The sequence below is a fragment of the Platichthys flesus genome, chromosome 8 (genome assembly GCF_949316205.1).
Source record: "Platichthys flesus chromosome 8, fPlaFle2.1, whole genome shotgun sequence".
Classification (NCBI taxonomy): domain Eukaryota; kingdom Metazoa; phylum Chordata; class Actinopteri; order Pleuronectiformes; family Pleuronectidae; genus Platichthys; species Platichthys flesus.
The window spans coordinates 10,380,923-10,396,779 of record NC_084952.1 but is presented as its reverse complement, the minus strand read 5'-3'; the positions used below and the strand labels follow the sequence as shown (position 1 = coordinate 10,396,779).

Genomic DNA, 15,857 nt, shown 5'->3' with positions numbered 1-15,857 from the left:
TATGTGAGACTCAAACAACAGGGGTCATTAATCACACCACACAGGCCTCTGCACCCTGGAATCTTTATCCAGCCCCAGATCAGGTGAAAAACAGCAGATTGTGTAAACATCATTCATCAGCTAATACACAACATGCTCTCTCAACTCAATGCATCATTAAGTCACTTGGTTTGCGTTGCTGATTAACTCTGAGGCCTCTGTTGATCGGGCAGGATAATCGACGAGGGATGAGGCGTCCTCCTGACACCTCCTGCTTATTAAAAGATGATTTACACGTCCATGTTTTTTTGTCAAGGGGCTCACAAACAACACCTCACACAAGGTAAGAATAAACTACGCTGATTATACCATTGTCTTATATTTCCGATAAATGGCTATTTGTGCTAATATCATGTGTCCAAAGCCACTATCATCGTCATTGAAGCTTTCTGTTACCACTAAATAATGAATTGTTTCTCATTAGTACATATGCAGCCTCCATTAATCCTTTGTTTTTAACTACTTAAAAAAAAATCTCATTCATGATGCATGAAACAAACAGAAACACGGCAAAGTTACAAAGCAGAGCCAAAACAGAAAGAGGGGCAGACGATAAACTGATGAGCGTGGGGCAGGTGGATTAGAGGATAACGTTCGGTTCCCACACACACACACACACAAACAAACACACACTCCTACACACTCACAGAGTTTATTCAGCTGCAGTCTGTGGGACGTATAGACAGATGCACATAGGCTCCCAGCGCCTCCGTGCACATGAGAACCTGCAGGGAGGAGGCCGCGCACAAAGAGAACACTGCAGCAGCTGTAATTACTATAATCTCGCCCGCTGTAATTACTGAACTCACTTCCCTCCTCTTTGCATTTGAGAGACACATTAGTGCTCCCTCCTCCGCTGGAGTCCCCAAAATACGTGAAAAGTGGCTGACATGAAAAGGGGGAGAGAAGAGTCTCTTTAAGCCGAGAGCGTGAAAACCTTTGATGGGGAGTTTGCTGCTCCGTAGAAGGCGGATTGTCCCTTTGGTCCCCCTGGGAGATGACTCGCAGCTGCAGGAAATGGAGGAGGAGACGAGTTTCACGGATGCTGATGTTCCCTTATTGATTCTGACAAGGGGTTCGTCTGCGGTGTGATCTCAAATCAAAGTCAGCTGCCAATTACAAACACACGCCAGCCACCTTCATTCTCCTCCGGTTGCTCGTCTGTTGGCTCATCCACAGACGTGTCGGCCTCATTTGGTTTCTCTTACTGCTGCAGGGGCCTGATAAACACATTCACTCTCACACTGGCTCCCTGTGCAGGGGTGTCATCCGGTGACTTTAATGACAATGCATGTCCCCACACAGGATTCAAAGCACCATGTTTATAACTTTTGTGACCTTTGGAAGGAGCACGGGGCTCGTCCACCAGGGTAACCCATTCGTTTCCGTTCGATTCAATCTGTGAAACGTGTCCCAGGTGACCTCCCACACATGAAGGTGCGCTCTTCTTCCTTGTTGTTAGAGATGAGATTGCCCGGCGCTCGGCTCTCCTCGCAGCCCAAACTCCCCCTGGAGGAGGACAGGGAGTCTGGCCTCCGCTCCACCCTTGACCTCAGCGGCGCTTTAGAGGGCTGCAACCAACACACCGATCACCACTCAAACGAACCCTCACCACCACAGGCTGACACACTCCCCTCGGAGAATGGTACGAAGGGGCATGGAGAGGAGAATCACAAGCTCATCATCGAGGCAGTGGCTCTGATCTCTTTTAAAAGGCAAATAATAACACTAGGGGCTGAAGCTCGTGCTTATTAGATAAGGACATGCTCAAACGACACATAAAACCAGTAGGATCCGGGCAATAAAAGCAAACTCCTGCAGTGTTTGGCTGCGTATGGGTAATGCAATGTGTTGCCTGGCTTCACTCTCGTCATGTTCCAATTGCTCTGAGGCTTTTTCTCTCATCGTGAAACCTAAAAAAAATTCACAAAAACAACAAAGAAAAGACAGGTCTGTGTTGCCGCCAGAAACCAACCGCTTTTTGTTATCTTTGATACGTTTGTTGAAAATAGGTCAGCTCAGCTCTCACATTGTGCGCCTAACCGTCTCCCTGCTCCTTGTTTGTTTTGCACAGCTACGATCGGCCAGCTCCTTATCGGTCTGTCCAAGATCCCGCTCCTCCTCTTCCTCCTCTTTCTCTTTGTTGGCTCCCTGGACACGCTGAGCTCTGCCTTCCAGTTAGCAGGGGGTAAGTACTCTGACCTCGCTGCCCCCTCAGCAGGTTGATAGTGAGTCAGCCGGTTGATGTCTGTTAAATAAATGATTCACTGCAGAAGGGTTCACACTGTCCTACTGGGCCCCTGCTGTATAATTTACTCCAACGTTTTAGTCTGGTGACCTTTTAGATTTCAAGAAACGACTGGCTGGTCTCTTGTTTTACATTGCTCCTGGCGTCCCTATCGTGTATGAGACCGGCGTGCTTCTGTGTGTGTGTGTGTGTGTTTGTGTGTTTGTGTGTGTGTGTGTGTGTTTGTGTGTGTGTGTTTGTGTGTACGTGGGCGGCATGTTTAACCAGGTATAGTAGCGGGGGACATTTTCCAGGACAACGCGTTGCTGTCCAACCCCGTGGCAGGGCTGGTGGTGGGCATCTTGGTTACTGTGCTGGTTCTGAGTTCATCGACCTCCACCTCTATCATCGTCAGTCTGGTGGCCTCTGGACGTGAGTAGGCACATAGAAGTGTGTGTGTTTGTGTGTGTGTGTGTGTAACCATCCTGCAGCATGAGTTTTAAACAAGAATCAGCCTCATCCAGCCTCGGTTATGAGTTATAAAGCCTCTGCAGGCCATTGTGTTGCATATAAAGACGCAGACAAACAGAGACGCAGCAGTGAAGACCGAAAAGACAGGAGACTCCCATGGTGCATCTGTGGCAATTACAAATAGATCTAATTAATTTGTAGTTTATGGTTTTAATCTGAGTCTTCTGGCTCCCAGCACAATTTCATTCTGTGTTCCCTTTGGAGGATACAGAAAATGTTGCTATCACTTTGCTGCTCAGCTTCGAGGAACAAGTTAATGAATGTAGCTCATTGAATGCACTGATGTGAGCAAATTAATTTGTATAAGTACAGTTAAAGATGCAGCTCTGTTAATGTACATGTACTCATAGATACTCGAGCAGTCAAGAGGATTAAACCAGCAGGTGAGGAGCCCAGAATGGCTTTTTCATACCACAGGATGAAGCTGATGCCAATATCACTGTGTATTAATCACATCTACATTGCTTTGTCATTTAGCAATATCTGGAGTTCACAGCCCGGTCATTGCCTCAAACCCCCAAACTGTTCAGAGAATCAACAACTTAAGAAACAACCTAATTTCTCAAAGAACAGTTTTGTAAACTTCACTCAAACAGTATTTGTATCTTTGGCTGGCTACTCAAAGAAATAATAATCCATATGTGCTTAAGTCTAATGTCCACTCTCTGGGAACCCAGGTATATGGTTTCTGAAGACTTTACTAACCACCCTTGTGAGCATGTCCGGTAGAAGGATATGAAACTACAGCAATTTGTCACTCATTAATTATATAATAGAATATAATAGAGTAGATTAAAACAGAATTGTCTATCAAAGTGGAGAATTTTCTTTGGCTTCACCAATAAAAAAGCAACAACATGAGGGCAAACAATCAAAAAATATAGTAACAGTGGTAGACAGTCATAAAAGCAAACGACAACATAAAAACATTGACGGATGATTTGTTGTGGATGACCATGGAGCCCTATGGGACATAATTGGGTTCATAGGAGAGAGAAAATACTTTGTGACAATATATTTTATTAGTTTATACCTTTTAAGATTTTTTTGGCAGTGAGGAAATATATCTATAACTAACCTTATCCATTAGATTTAAACAATTATTTAATCTTTCCTTTTTCTTTTACCTGTAAATGACCATCCGACAGTTTAGAGTGGGAACAGACAGATAATCAAATCCAACTGTCTGACACACTGTAATCCCCCCCCCCCCCCCCCCCCCCCCCCCCCCCCCGTTGTCGACAGTTTATATGTCTCATCCGGCTTTATAAGGTCACAACATGTCCATGCAGGTTTTTTGGATGTGGTTAAAGTGAATCAGTATGCTGCAGGAGTACCCTGCCTCTGCAAAGCTTTTCTGTCGGAGAGCTAAAAAGGAAACAATAGGTAATTATCAAAGAGAGGAACATGCATTGCTATGGATGTGTTTCAGTGTAAGTGTGTCCTCTGAGTCATTATCATTACAGACAGACCCCCCCCCTCCCCCACCTGCACAGTGCTGAGGCTAAACTACCTCCGCTCTCCTGCAAATCACAATCACACCAAAAAAACAACTCATGGTGCATCTGAAATGTGGAAGATCATGTTTGGTAAATGATGTTTTCATCATGTATCATATCTCTCTCTGCGGTGTCACCCCACAGTGCTAGAGGTGAGGTCGGCTGTTCCAGTCATCATGGGCGCCAACATTGGGACGTGGGTCACAAACACCATAGTGGCCATGATGCAAGCAGCCGGGAGGGCCGAGTTTTAGCGGTGAGTGGAGACAGGTGGAGGACGAGGGGAGGTGGAGAAGCAGAGGAGAAATTGAGATTGAAATGGAAAAGTGAAGAGGATAAGTGGGGACATGGAGGAACAAATGATAACGGTGATACAAGTGCTGGGGAGAAAGAAGACAGGGTGAAGGAAAAACACAAAGAGCTATTTCTCTGCCTCTTCTCCAGCTTCCATTTGAGTCTACATTCTTTAAAGTGGCAATAATGTCACAGAATCACCCTGATCCCAAACCAGTGGCCCTTTGGCATGAAGACATTTGGCACCGAGCAGATGGCATGTTACTGAATCTGCATCTGGTTAAATAAACAAGGTTTATTAATCTTTGATAATAGCCAAACACAGTAAAATGCTCATTGCATCACATACACAAACAAACAGACACACACACACACACACACACTCCCACACACACACACACACACACACACACACACACACAGACACACACACACACACACATCCCAAAGAGTTAAGCCATGAAAAGCAGATTACCGAGCAATCATTCAGAGTAGATGATCATGCTGATGGCTGACCTTATCACTGAAAATGATTGTGACCCTGTCTAGTGCCTTTCGCTGGTGCCACAATCCACGACTGCTTCAACTGGCTGTCGGTGCAGGTCCTGCTGCCGCTGGAGGCGGTGAGGGGGTTCATGACCCGGCTGTCCGACCTGCTGGTCACCAGCTTCCAGCTCCGGCCTGGAGGGGACGCACTGGAGCTTCTCAAAGTCCTCACCGAGCCGGTCACCAGGCTTATCACTCAGTAATGGATGCTACTATAGGTTAGTGTTAGCATCCGTCCTTTTATTCATTTCTACACGTTCATCAGTGTAATCTATAAAGATAATCCTATTATATATAGCCTGTTATAGAAGAGGGTCAGATGATTGTGTTTTCACCCCTGTCAGTTTGCTTGTTGGCTGGTTGGTTAGTTGGATGGTTTGCTTGTTTGTTGGTTGGTTGGTTGGTTTGTCAACAGGTTCTTTGGTGGAAAGCTGGGAAATGGGAGAAGAAGGAACTTAAACTTGAAACTCTTCCTGAACGGTGTTTGTGATGTCATGAACTGCATTTTTTTCATTGGCTTAGCTACAAGGCTTGATCGGATTTAAGGGGAATGTTGGGCCTTGGCCGAGGTATGAGCTCTACTGAATGCCTTTCAAGGTTCCTTCTTTTAGTCTACTTATAATAATAAGGTCAATCACTTATGGTAGCTACATCTGGTAACAGTAGTGACGGTTGTCCCTTCAGATCACAAATATGAACTCATCAGTCAGAAAAGACAAACTACATCTGTCCATCTCTGACTCAACCATTGGTTTGATAACTGAAATGAATCAAAGTGGTAAATCTGCCAGAACAGAAAACTTGACCGACATAGCCACCAGTAAGAGGCGTGCAGCTTAGGGGCCAGCCAGGGTCTATGAGGTTAATGAGTTGAACCCAGGGCATCTGGCTAAAAGGAGTGTTATTTTGTCCTTTTAACCTTTCCACTCCTTTAACCTGAGAGCTGAACAAGATATTGTCGCTTCCATCCTCAGCTGGACCGGTGTGTGATCACAGGGATTGCCTTGGGAAATAAGGACCTGAGGAACAGGAGACCTGGTGAAAGAATGGTGCCAGACTGACCTCGTTCCGGTACTGACTCGTCCGAACCGAGTGTCTTATGCCGGCACCTCATAGCCTGTGTCTGCTGTCACTCTACATAATAGCTTCTTTCTTTCTTTCATCAGTCCACAGGCAGTGTGAGCAGTGATAGCTGTGGTCACAGCCCTGACTTGTCCATGCAGCCTTCAGTGAAGTGTGAGTTCCACAGTGACATGGTGACCCTTCCTCTTCATTATCATGATCTATTTCTGGATATGATATGACACGATGTCGCCTAAGGCTTCATATTGTGGTATCACTAATGTTACTGTTGTCTGTGGGGTAACATCCTGATGGTTGTTCGTCCTATCACTCTGCAGGTAGGCATCTCTTTGTTTCCACCCCGCTGTCTGACCTCACCGTGGGGCAGATTCTCCTCGCAGCCTCCCTGGTTGTCCTCTGCTCCAGTCTGCTGCTCCTGGTCAAGCTGCTCAACACTCTCCTTAAAGGCCATGTAGCAAAGGTCATCCATAAGGTCATCATCACAGGTGGGCTTACATTGAGCTGCGAGAGATTTTACTCAGCGTTCCAGCATGTAGCATATACAGAAGTTGTCTGCAAGAAACCCCAAAAGCCATTTGAGGCTGTTTGGATGCTGCATTCAGGACATATGGGTCATTTCGCTCTCTCCACTCTTTATCTCAACAGACCTGTCTTATCTGTTCGGGTGGCTGACGGGATACGTGGCCCTGTGCGTGGGAGCTGCTGTGACGTTCATGGTCCAGAGCAGCTCTGTCTTCACTTCAGCCATGACTCCGCTCATAGGTGACACGACACAACACCATCTGATGTGACACAATGCTGTCTGTGGCATCACATGGTATCAGTGGTTCACTCATTTTCGTTGAATTGAAGTCGTACCTTGTCTTTGTTTTTTTCAATTTCAAACCTGTTTGATTTCATATATTATACATTTCATACAAGATGATACAATTGTTGTTATTTGTTTTGCTGCACACCAGTGATCTCAGTTTTGATCTTGTCCGATTCCCTGAACATTGACGACATGTCTCCACTTCTTCCCACTATCCACAAATGAAGCCAAATTATCTCGGATCACGTCTTTTCCCATCGCACAGCAGTGATTGGGAAATGGACCTCACTCAACCAATCACGAGTCAGTTTCATAATGTATCAAAAAAGTAATTAAAACAACATTTATTGGAAAAATGAACAACTGGACCTACGTCAGAGTGATAATAAAGTTTTATAGTGACATAAAGCTTCTCTAAAACAATAGATAGATTTTTATTTGCTCAAAGGTACCTCCATTACCATGGAGAAGGCAAGGTTTCTGACCTGTACCACAGCCAGGGCACGATCATAACACTTAGCTTCACCTTCGGGATCCGTCATCCATCGTTATATACGTCCGTGACAGACCCAAACAATCATTCTCATGGGTGATCTGTCAAATACAACATTTAGTTGAACCCTTCTTTTTCTCCAGTTTGTTGTTGTGGCAGCTCAGACAAATATGCTGTTTCTAATCCCAGTGTATGATCCCAGCATTTGTCCTGAGTGTTGTGAAGTCTGTTCTCATCTTGACCCCGCTGTTATCATGTCTCTGTTTCAGTGGGTTCAGGCCTTCAGGGACATTGTCTCCTGTGATGTCTCATTAAACCAGAGCTGCACTGTGCTGAGTGTCACAGCGGGCCAGCGCTGTGCAGAGGTGGCACATCACTCATATCAATTGACTGAACTCCGATTTGGGCAAATTGATGTTTGAAATCGCTTCACGTGTCATCGTGTTATGCTTTTCAACAGCTCAGTTTTCGTTGTGTCAATCATTCCTGTAATTACCAGTGTAAGCGAGCACAGAGTCTGTGCTGTTGTTTTTATTACGAATGGTTTCTGCTCCAAGCTTTAAGTTATGTGATCACAATCCACAAACATTTGCTGCTACGGTGATAAATTAACAGTCCACTGACCAAAGGTTAACTCGATTGCTTTGGTCACATATTTATCCACTGATTAATATCCTTGTGCTCTCCTGCTTACCAGAAAATTTGCTGAAATCCCTTAATGACTAATAGCCCATTGATCAGCCGGAGTTGGGGCCAAATAAGAACATAATGCTGCTTAATTTCACTGATTGAGTCTTGTGACGTTTGAAAGAGCAGGTTGCATAACCAGCACTATATGCCGCTGGCTAAATGAAGCATGATAAATTAGAGCCATCAGCCTGCTACACAGCGAGAATTGGGAGATGGGAATAATTTCTCATTCAAAACAGGAATAATTACCTGGTTTGAAATGAAGCTAAAGGCAAGATTGCGTACACACGGAGGAGGATGAAAAAATATGTGTTTATTTCCCTCTGGATGTTGGCTTTACGTCTTCTTCATCCCTCGCTCTCACCACGTCGTGCATTCTGCAATGAAAACAAACGTGCAGAGAACGAACAGTCTCTCCTGATTTCAGTACTTTTAGCTTCATGGCTGCAGCTGCAGAATCTTCTTGCTGTAGTTGTCAGTTTCTGTCAAGCAGCCACTCATTTGACACTCATTAGTCATTTTCTCTGGCAAGGTAATGTTTCAGCCTCAGTGTTTTCTTTTTAATTATTTTTGGCTGTTTTTCATATCAAACAATTTGTTTTAGGTGTAATTTGATTCTAATAGTTTGAATAGTCGAAATGGCTCTTTTTAAAACCCAGGATGAAAGCCTCCATGATTTTCGTGACATTATTTTAATGTTGGGGTTTGAATTCAGGTTTTCATACTCGGAAAAGATCTCCAAATTTTTGTTGCATGTTGATTAGTGTAGTGTGATTTGGACAAACTCTGGGATCATTTCTGAGGTTCTTCATCTCCACTGTCACTTTTCTGTGTCACAGCGTTTTTGTCAGGAGATGATGATTGTTGTGAATTTAACACAAACGTGGTTTCAAGTGCATCAGAAAGTCGCGGCTGCTCTGATAATATTTCACCAGGAAGACGACAGTGGCCTTTACATTTCCTCGTTTACTCTGACTCTAGAATGTTGCTGTCACTTCTCTCAGGCATCGGCGTGATCGGTCTGGAGCGGGCCTATCCTCTCAACATCCGCCCCACTGCCACAGTCCTTCTGGCAGCTCCGGCCAGTCCCGGGAACAAACTAGCAGCTGCTTTGCAGGTAGGCTGATGTGTATGAATATATTTTCCACTGACGTGAGTCTCAGAGACAAACGTACACAGACAGCGACACAACAATAAGAATTCTAATCCAAGGATGATGATAAATGTGAAATAATGTTTGAATGTATATTTAAGAACATGGAGTTAGGCTTACATGGTATCACTAGTGGAGCACCCACATCCTTGCTGTCAGGGTCGTTCACATTTAGAAATATACCAGTAACTATAACTATGTGAGCATCAATACGATCGAAACTAGAACCACTTCCTCCAAAAAGAAATTAAACCAAAATATCCTGAAATTGTTTTCTGCCACTTTTGTATCCTGAGCCACAGTCTTCACATTACTAACAGGGGATGGAGCCGTGGACGTGAGGTCTCAGAGATACAAGGCTCAAACAACTGCGAGTTAATCTAATCTGTCAATCATGACGTTTCACCCTGTATTTACAACATCGACTAACTAATAAAAATCTAACTAACTGGAAAATGATGTTGTAACAGTGTGATGAGAACTAACTAAAATGACAGACATTTTCTTGAAGCAATGTTTAGTTGGATCCGTGTCTCATCTGCTTAAATGTAGGAGAAGTAATTTAACGTCTTAAATGTGATCTTCTTTGATTGTGTGGATGGCCATTCAGTGTTCTCTAGGATGTGAAATTGTGTTTATGGTATAAATGCAAATGCAAATGTATTTACATTATTCGGGGGTTAGAGCAGGTCGTCCTTTAACCAGTGGGTGGTTTAATCCCTTTTTTCCAATCCCAGTTGTTCTTGGGTAAGCATCCCATAGATGCAGTGTATGACTTTGTGTGAATAGCAGAAAACGTTCCTGTAAAGTGCTTGAGTGGTCATCAAGACTAAAAATAAATATTGGCCAATAATCAGTCGAGGATCCTATTCAGTGAATAACCAGTCATATGAACGCTTCTGTTCAGAGTGAGAATTGACAGCTCTTATTTTGTCCTAGAAGTTCATCAATTTTTTATTTAGTGCTTGTCGAGAGAAGAGAGAGGTAAACGCACACCAGCTCTGTAGTGAGCAGCAGAGTCTGATACTAAAATAATATTTATTACAACCTGGTCAAACATTTGATTATTGTGTTAAAAGACCACGTACTCACTTGTTATATAAGCGTTCGTGGGCTACTGAATAAACGCAGATGCTGAGCATTCAAAGAATTGCCACGCTAGTTACTTAATGTTATCTACGAAGGAGTGTATGAATGTGCTGTAGCCTGTGTGTGTGTGCATGTGTGTGCGCGCTCGCCTAAGTGGGTGAGTGTGTGCGCTCGGGAGGTGTTGTTGTTGAACGTGTGAATAATATGAGCCGCTTTCGCTTTTGCACGGTGACAATTGATCATGCTTTGAAAGGAACGTTCACTCTCTCCATACTGAGGAGGCGATGAGAGAAGAAGGAAACAGAATCCTCTGGTCTCATGTGAAGGTGACAAACAGAAGAATGACACTTTGAACAAAGAGGATCAAAGTGAACGCAAACTGAATAACATTTGGTGAAATTACCGTTTCCTGTTTGTAACCGCCAAACAGAAACTTCCGTCCAGCTTTCTTGTAACACTTTTTATTTGTGTGCCCGTTCAAAGACCTCGCACAATCTGCAAACGTACACGTTTTGTTTCAACAAAAGTGTCCGTCTCTCATCATACTCCTCTGATCCTGCCGTGGCCTTTAACGTTGTGATGTTGTAAATGAGATGCAACCATCTCCCTCATGAGACGTGGCAGTGTGGACAGGGCTTGCATCATCCTGCTGAATCTCATGTGGACCTGGGAGGCTTTTCCAGAGCAGTGTGCGAAAGAAAGAGGAGCGAGAAACTTCCGTGACATTCTCTCCTTGCTAGAAAATAAAGCCCCCGATTCACAGTCCTGGAGCTGATGTGATGCTGATAGTCCATCGTGTGGGTGCAGTGTGGATCAGTCGGATCCAGCAGGGTAGGGTCACAGTCCTGCCAGACCCTCGTGTCCTGGCTAACTGGGGAGATATGGAGCTGCCAATGGAGGCCCTTGAACTGCTGTCCTCATAATGGATCTGTATCCACGTTATTTTTATACTTATACTGACTTTTACACTCTTAAATGCCTTTTATCCCTCTGACTCACATTCATCGTGCCTCTCTCTGCAGGTGTTCAGGAGTTGTGTGTGTTTTGTCTCAAACCTCTTAGACACTTAAAAGTAATTAGGCTCTTCCATTTAGATGCAGCTTCTGTCGTGTAGAGCTAAAAGCCTGACACATACTTCAATAACTTATTTCATGAACCCTGTCAACACCTCTGACCCCTGCAGCTGTGAATGCAGCAATAATCTAGCTTCAGCTCTCTTTTGCTGTGTAAGATGTGTCTAATGTTGAGTATTTCTTAAAGTAAGACACTTGATCAATATTAAATTTGTTACTGCTGAAACGAGAATGTATTGGTAAACCTCTTACCTGAACCTCAACACCAGAACATCTGCAGCACTGTTCCCACTGAGTTGGAAAAGAGAAGAGTGGGACCTCTTACAGCAGTAATCACAAATAGTCTTAATTACAGCTTTTCAAAGAGGCTCTAATTATATTACTGTTTGTCTGATAACACTTAAGGACTCACTTATGCATTGTCACAAGAAAAAAAAGAAATAATAACAGTATAATATCTGTATTTATGCAGCTCTTCTCAAAACAAAGTCACAAAGTGCTTCACAATTGAAAACATGCATGTAAAACAAAAAGTTCAGTGGGTCAAATGCAGTAATCATTTATTAGCTATGACTTTCATTAAAAGTATAATAAAATGGTTGCAATTGGTAAACTTACAACTTATTGTGATACAACAATTAGCTGCAGTTATTTTACAAAGTGAGCATTCAGTATTTTCCAAAAGAAACCTGACCAGAGCTGAAATGACTTGGATCCACACATTAACATTTACCACTCACCGAGAGGAACAGACTTGTGACACTAAACTCAAAATCCAAATTAGTCAAAGTGGATTTTACTAAGGCCGGTTACTGTTTTCCTGAGAGATTAACCACGCTAACAGAACTGAAAATGATCCAGAAATATTCAACAGAAAACAAGCTGCTCTTCAGTGGCTGTTGTCATATCAACAATGTGTGTGTCTGTCGTGACACAAACCCCCAACGGCCGCTCGGCTCTCAATGATCTCTCTCACTTCCCCAGTCCCTCACTCAAACCTCACAATATCCATGTAACACACGCTTTGTTTCACGTGATTGCATTTGTTCTTCTAATAACTCCCAACACTCAAACCATGAGGATGCATTTGAATGAGAACCTTGTTTCCAGTGCAGTGACCTTATGTGAGGACGGCCCTGCATGCCCACACATACTAACGCAGGATCAGACCTTGAAGGCCACAGACAGACGGAGTCAAAATGTATCAAAGCACAGTGGAGGGTTACATCTGCAAAGCCTTTGTGCTGCAGGAGGGTGTGTTAGTGGCTCCGGCTCAGCGGGTGTAAGGCAGCTACTTCAACAGCAATACTGGAGAAAAGGGTTGAGGAGTGTGAAGTGCAGCCCGACGCTCACTGCTACACCAACCAGGGATAATGATAATTCAATCAGGAGAGACTTGGTTTTTAATTTAACGAGTTTATTTTTTTACAGTGCAAAGAGAATGCGAATATTTATAGTCTTTGGCATTTTAGACCCCTGTGTGATGTCATCAGGATTAGAAGGGGGTGTAGCAGAACGTCTTACAGGAATACCCCCCAGGGGTCTAGACACTGGTGGTGGTTCATTGGTCAATCGTTTGTTTAGATGGTCCATATATGAGCATTGTCTTATTGGACTTCCTAAGTGTGACATCCTCTGTCCTTAACCCTCACAAGAGTAAGGAAAAACTACGAAAAAACCCTTCTTGAGGGAAAAAACGTAGAAACCTCAGGAAGACCCGCATGCGAGGGATCCCTCTTCCAGGATGGACAGAAGTGCAATGGATGCCACGAGTAACAGTCTGTTGTCAGGCAGTCAGCTGCCACCTTAGTCCGTGATCGGTTGTCATCGGGATCCGGAAGAGGTGATGAATGTTCTTCTCGGGACTGGAGGAGATTGGGGTGGAGGAGGGGTTGTGCGAGTCACTGCATTGACACTGCTGAGGAAGAGAAGAGAAGGGATTTCTAAAGTTTGACAGCTGCTGTGTGACTGGCTGAAGGAAACAGCGCGGGCCTGATTAGATGATTGGGAACACCTACGATCAGCTGACGCATACAGGTTAAGCCCTCCCATGGGCATTCCCGTTATTTAGGACCGCCCGCAGTCAGCTGATCTGAATGGGGTTTTAAGTCTTCCTTACTAAACTAACACTGAGCTCCATATTTCAGAAGATGAAGAAGAACTTAGGGTACACAAATTAAGCACTTTATTTTTTTTATTCCTCTGGTGGTTCATTGTGAAGGTAAAAGCTTGGCAAAGTTAAAAAGCCCAAACTCTGCAGTCAAGGGAGCGACAAGGTTCTTTTTGTAGAAATTGGGGACATTTGCTCTTCAACTGGGATGAATACAATTGTCATTCACTCGTGGGTCAAAAGCTTTTATTGGCTCCAGCTCCGATTGGCAGTGATGGAAACACCCGATGCAGATGCTGCACCTTTTTCCATCACGACTCTATGATACATATTAGACTTTAGGGCGCGGCGTCAAAGTACTTAACTGTATTTTTTTTTTTTTATCTTTTCGACCATTCCTGGCTGAACAAAAAGATAAAGAAGCAAATCTCCTCACTTGGTAATGGGAAAAGAGTCAGCCTTTTTTTAGACAGTGAACCCACATTTAAAAAACCTGCACACAACTTCTTATGTTGGTATAAAAGAGGCATAAGGATGTGAGGTAAAGCCGGAGCAAAGAGATTGAAGCTGCGTCCAAGTGTTTCAGACAGAGGCTGAAAAGAGGAACATTATACCTTGTAAAACAATTACTGAAATATTAAATTAATGAATCTTCCTTCATCATGTAATTTGAGTTAGTGTTTATCATAATAAGAACTGTTCTATTTTCAGCTGTTCATGCAGACAGAAAATAGGGGAAAGCTAATTGGGGACAGTGTAAGAGTTCCACACACACAAAATTATACCAATTTTATTCATGAGGTTTGAAATGTTCTCATCACTAAATTCATGTCAAAACGTTTTCAGATACTTGCCAGTTCTCATCATTATTGAGAAAGGATTGGCACCAGAATGCTGGGAGACGCTGTTCAGGAAATAGATGTAAATCAATGTAAATCAAGCAGAGACAAGTTTTATCTGTTCTCTCTATCAGCGCTGCAAACGCACATAATTACCTCCATTCGTATTGAATGCAAATGACTTACAGGAGAGAAAGACTGAGGGAGGGGGAGAGAGAGAGAGAGAGAGAGAGAGAGAGAGAGAGAGAGAGAGAGAGAGAGAGAGAGAGAGAGAGAGAGAGAGAGAGAGAGAGAGAGAGAGAGAGAGTTTTGGGGTGAAATGCTCTCTTCCTGCAGGGCGAGATGGCGGGTTGATTTGAATATGTTTGCATATGCACAGCAATGCTCTCTGTGTTGTTCATGTTAGTGCAGGTTGTTTTAACAGGTTATTTTCGGGATGTGGTCACACTTCAGTTACTGACTTAGTAGAATTCCGGATTTAATCTTGTTTTAACAGGAAAATGAGCTACATTATTTTCCTTATTTAGAGTCTTTTGTAATTGTTATTTTATGTTAAGGTCGCAAATATAAATAGGTTTGTTGCTAAGATAAAAAACAGAATTATTAGAAAGGTGAAGCTGCCTTCACTGTACCTGAAATCTGAAATCTACCAAAGTAATTTGTTTCTAATTTTAAAACTCTGCCCGGGCAAAGTCTCTTGTAGCCTGTTCATTGTGACAGAAAATTATCAAAGCAGAAGATAAATAGCAGGACTGGAGGGGAAAGCAGAAAACAACATCAGTCCAGCAGATTCCTCACGAGGCGACACAGCAAAACAAAAAGACAAGAAACTTTTGTGTATTTATGTTAGTATCACACAGCACATGTTACACCTTGAGTCAAGCCTCACACTGCACATTATATCTTGTTTATGTTCCATTCTGTGCGTTGGAACGGGAAATACTGTATAATATTTTTACACTAAAAAATGTATATACCAATGAAGATAATGTCAATATGTCAATGCCCACATTCATAATCTAATCTAATCTGATCTGATCTATTTGTTTGAAATCAACTAGTGAAATGTAGGGTGTTCTTGGTGTTTATTTATCCAGTAAATTTGCTTTTAATTAGTGAGCGACACATCGTGCTTCTTTATTAACAATCTATCATATAAACACGTTCAAATCTATTCTAAACTGATGTAGTCAAGATTTTTATCATGTTGATTACAAATAAAAAAAGACACCTCATCTCAACTGAAATTCTTGGTTTTATCTACATGTGTTATTTGAGATGCGGTGCTGGTCTTGACGTTCACAATGTGCCATGAAGTCACCGACCCTGAACTCGCGGGAAGGCTGAGCGGCGGCTGAAGATGATTAACCCTCTTCATAA

At 43.2% G+C, this 15,857-nt stretch overlaps 1 pseudogene; it reads left to right on the top strand.

The window, feature by feature from the left end:
* Positions 1–1,501: 1,501 nt before the first annotated feature.
* LOC133959304 (sodium-dependent phosphate transport protein 2A-like) lies at positions 1,502–14,254 on the top strand (annotated as a pseudogene).
* The last annotated feature ends 1,603 nt before the right edge of the window (positions 14,255–15,857 follow it).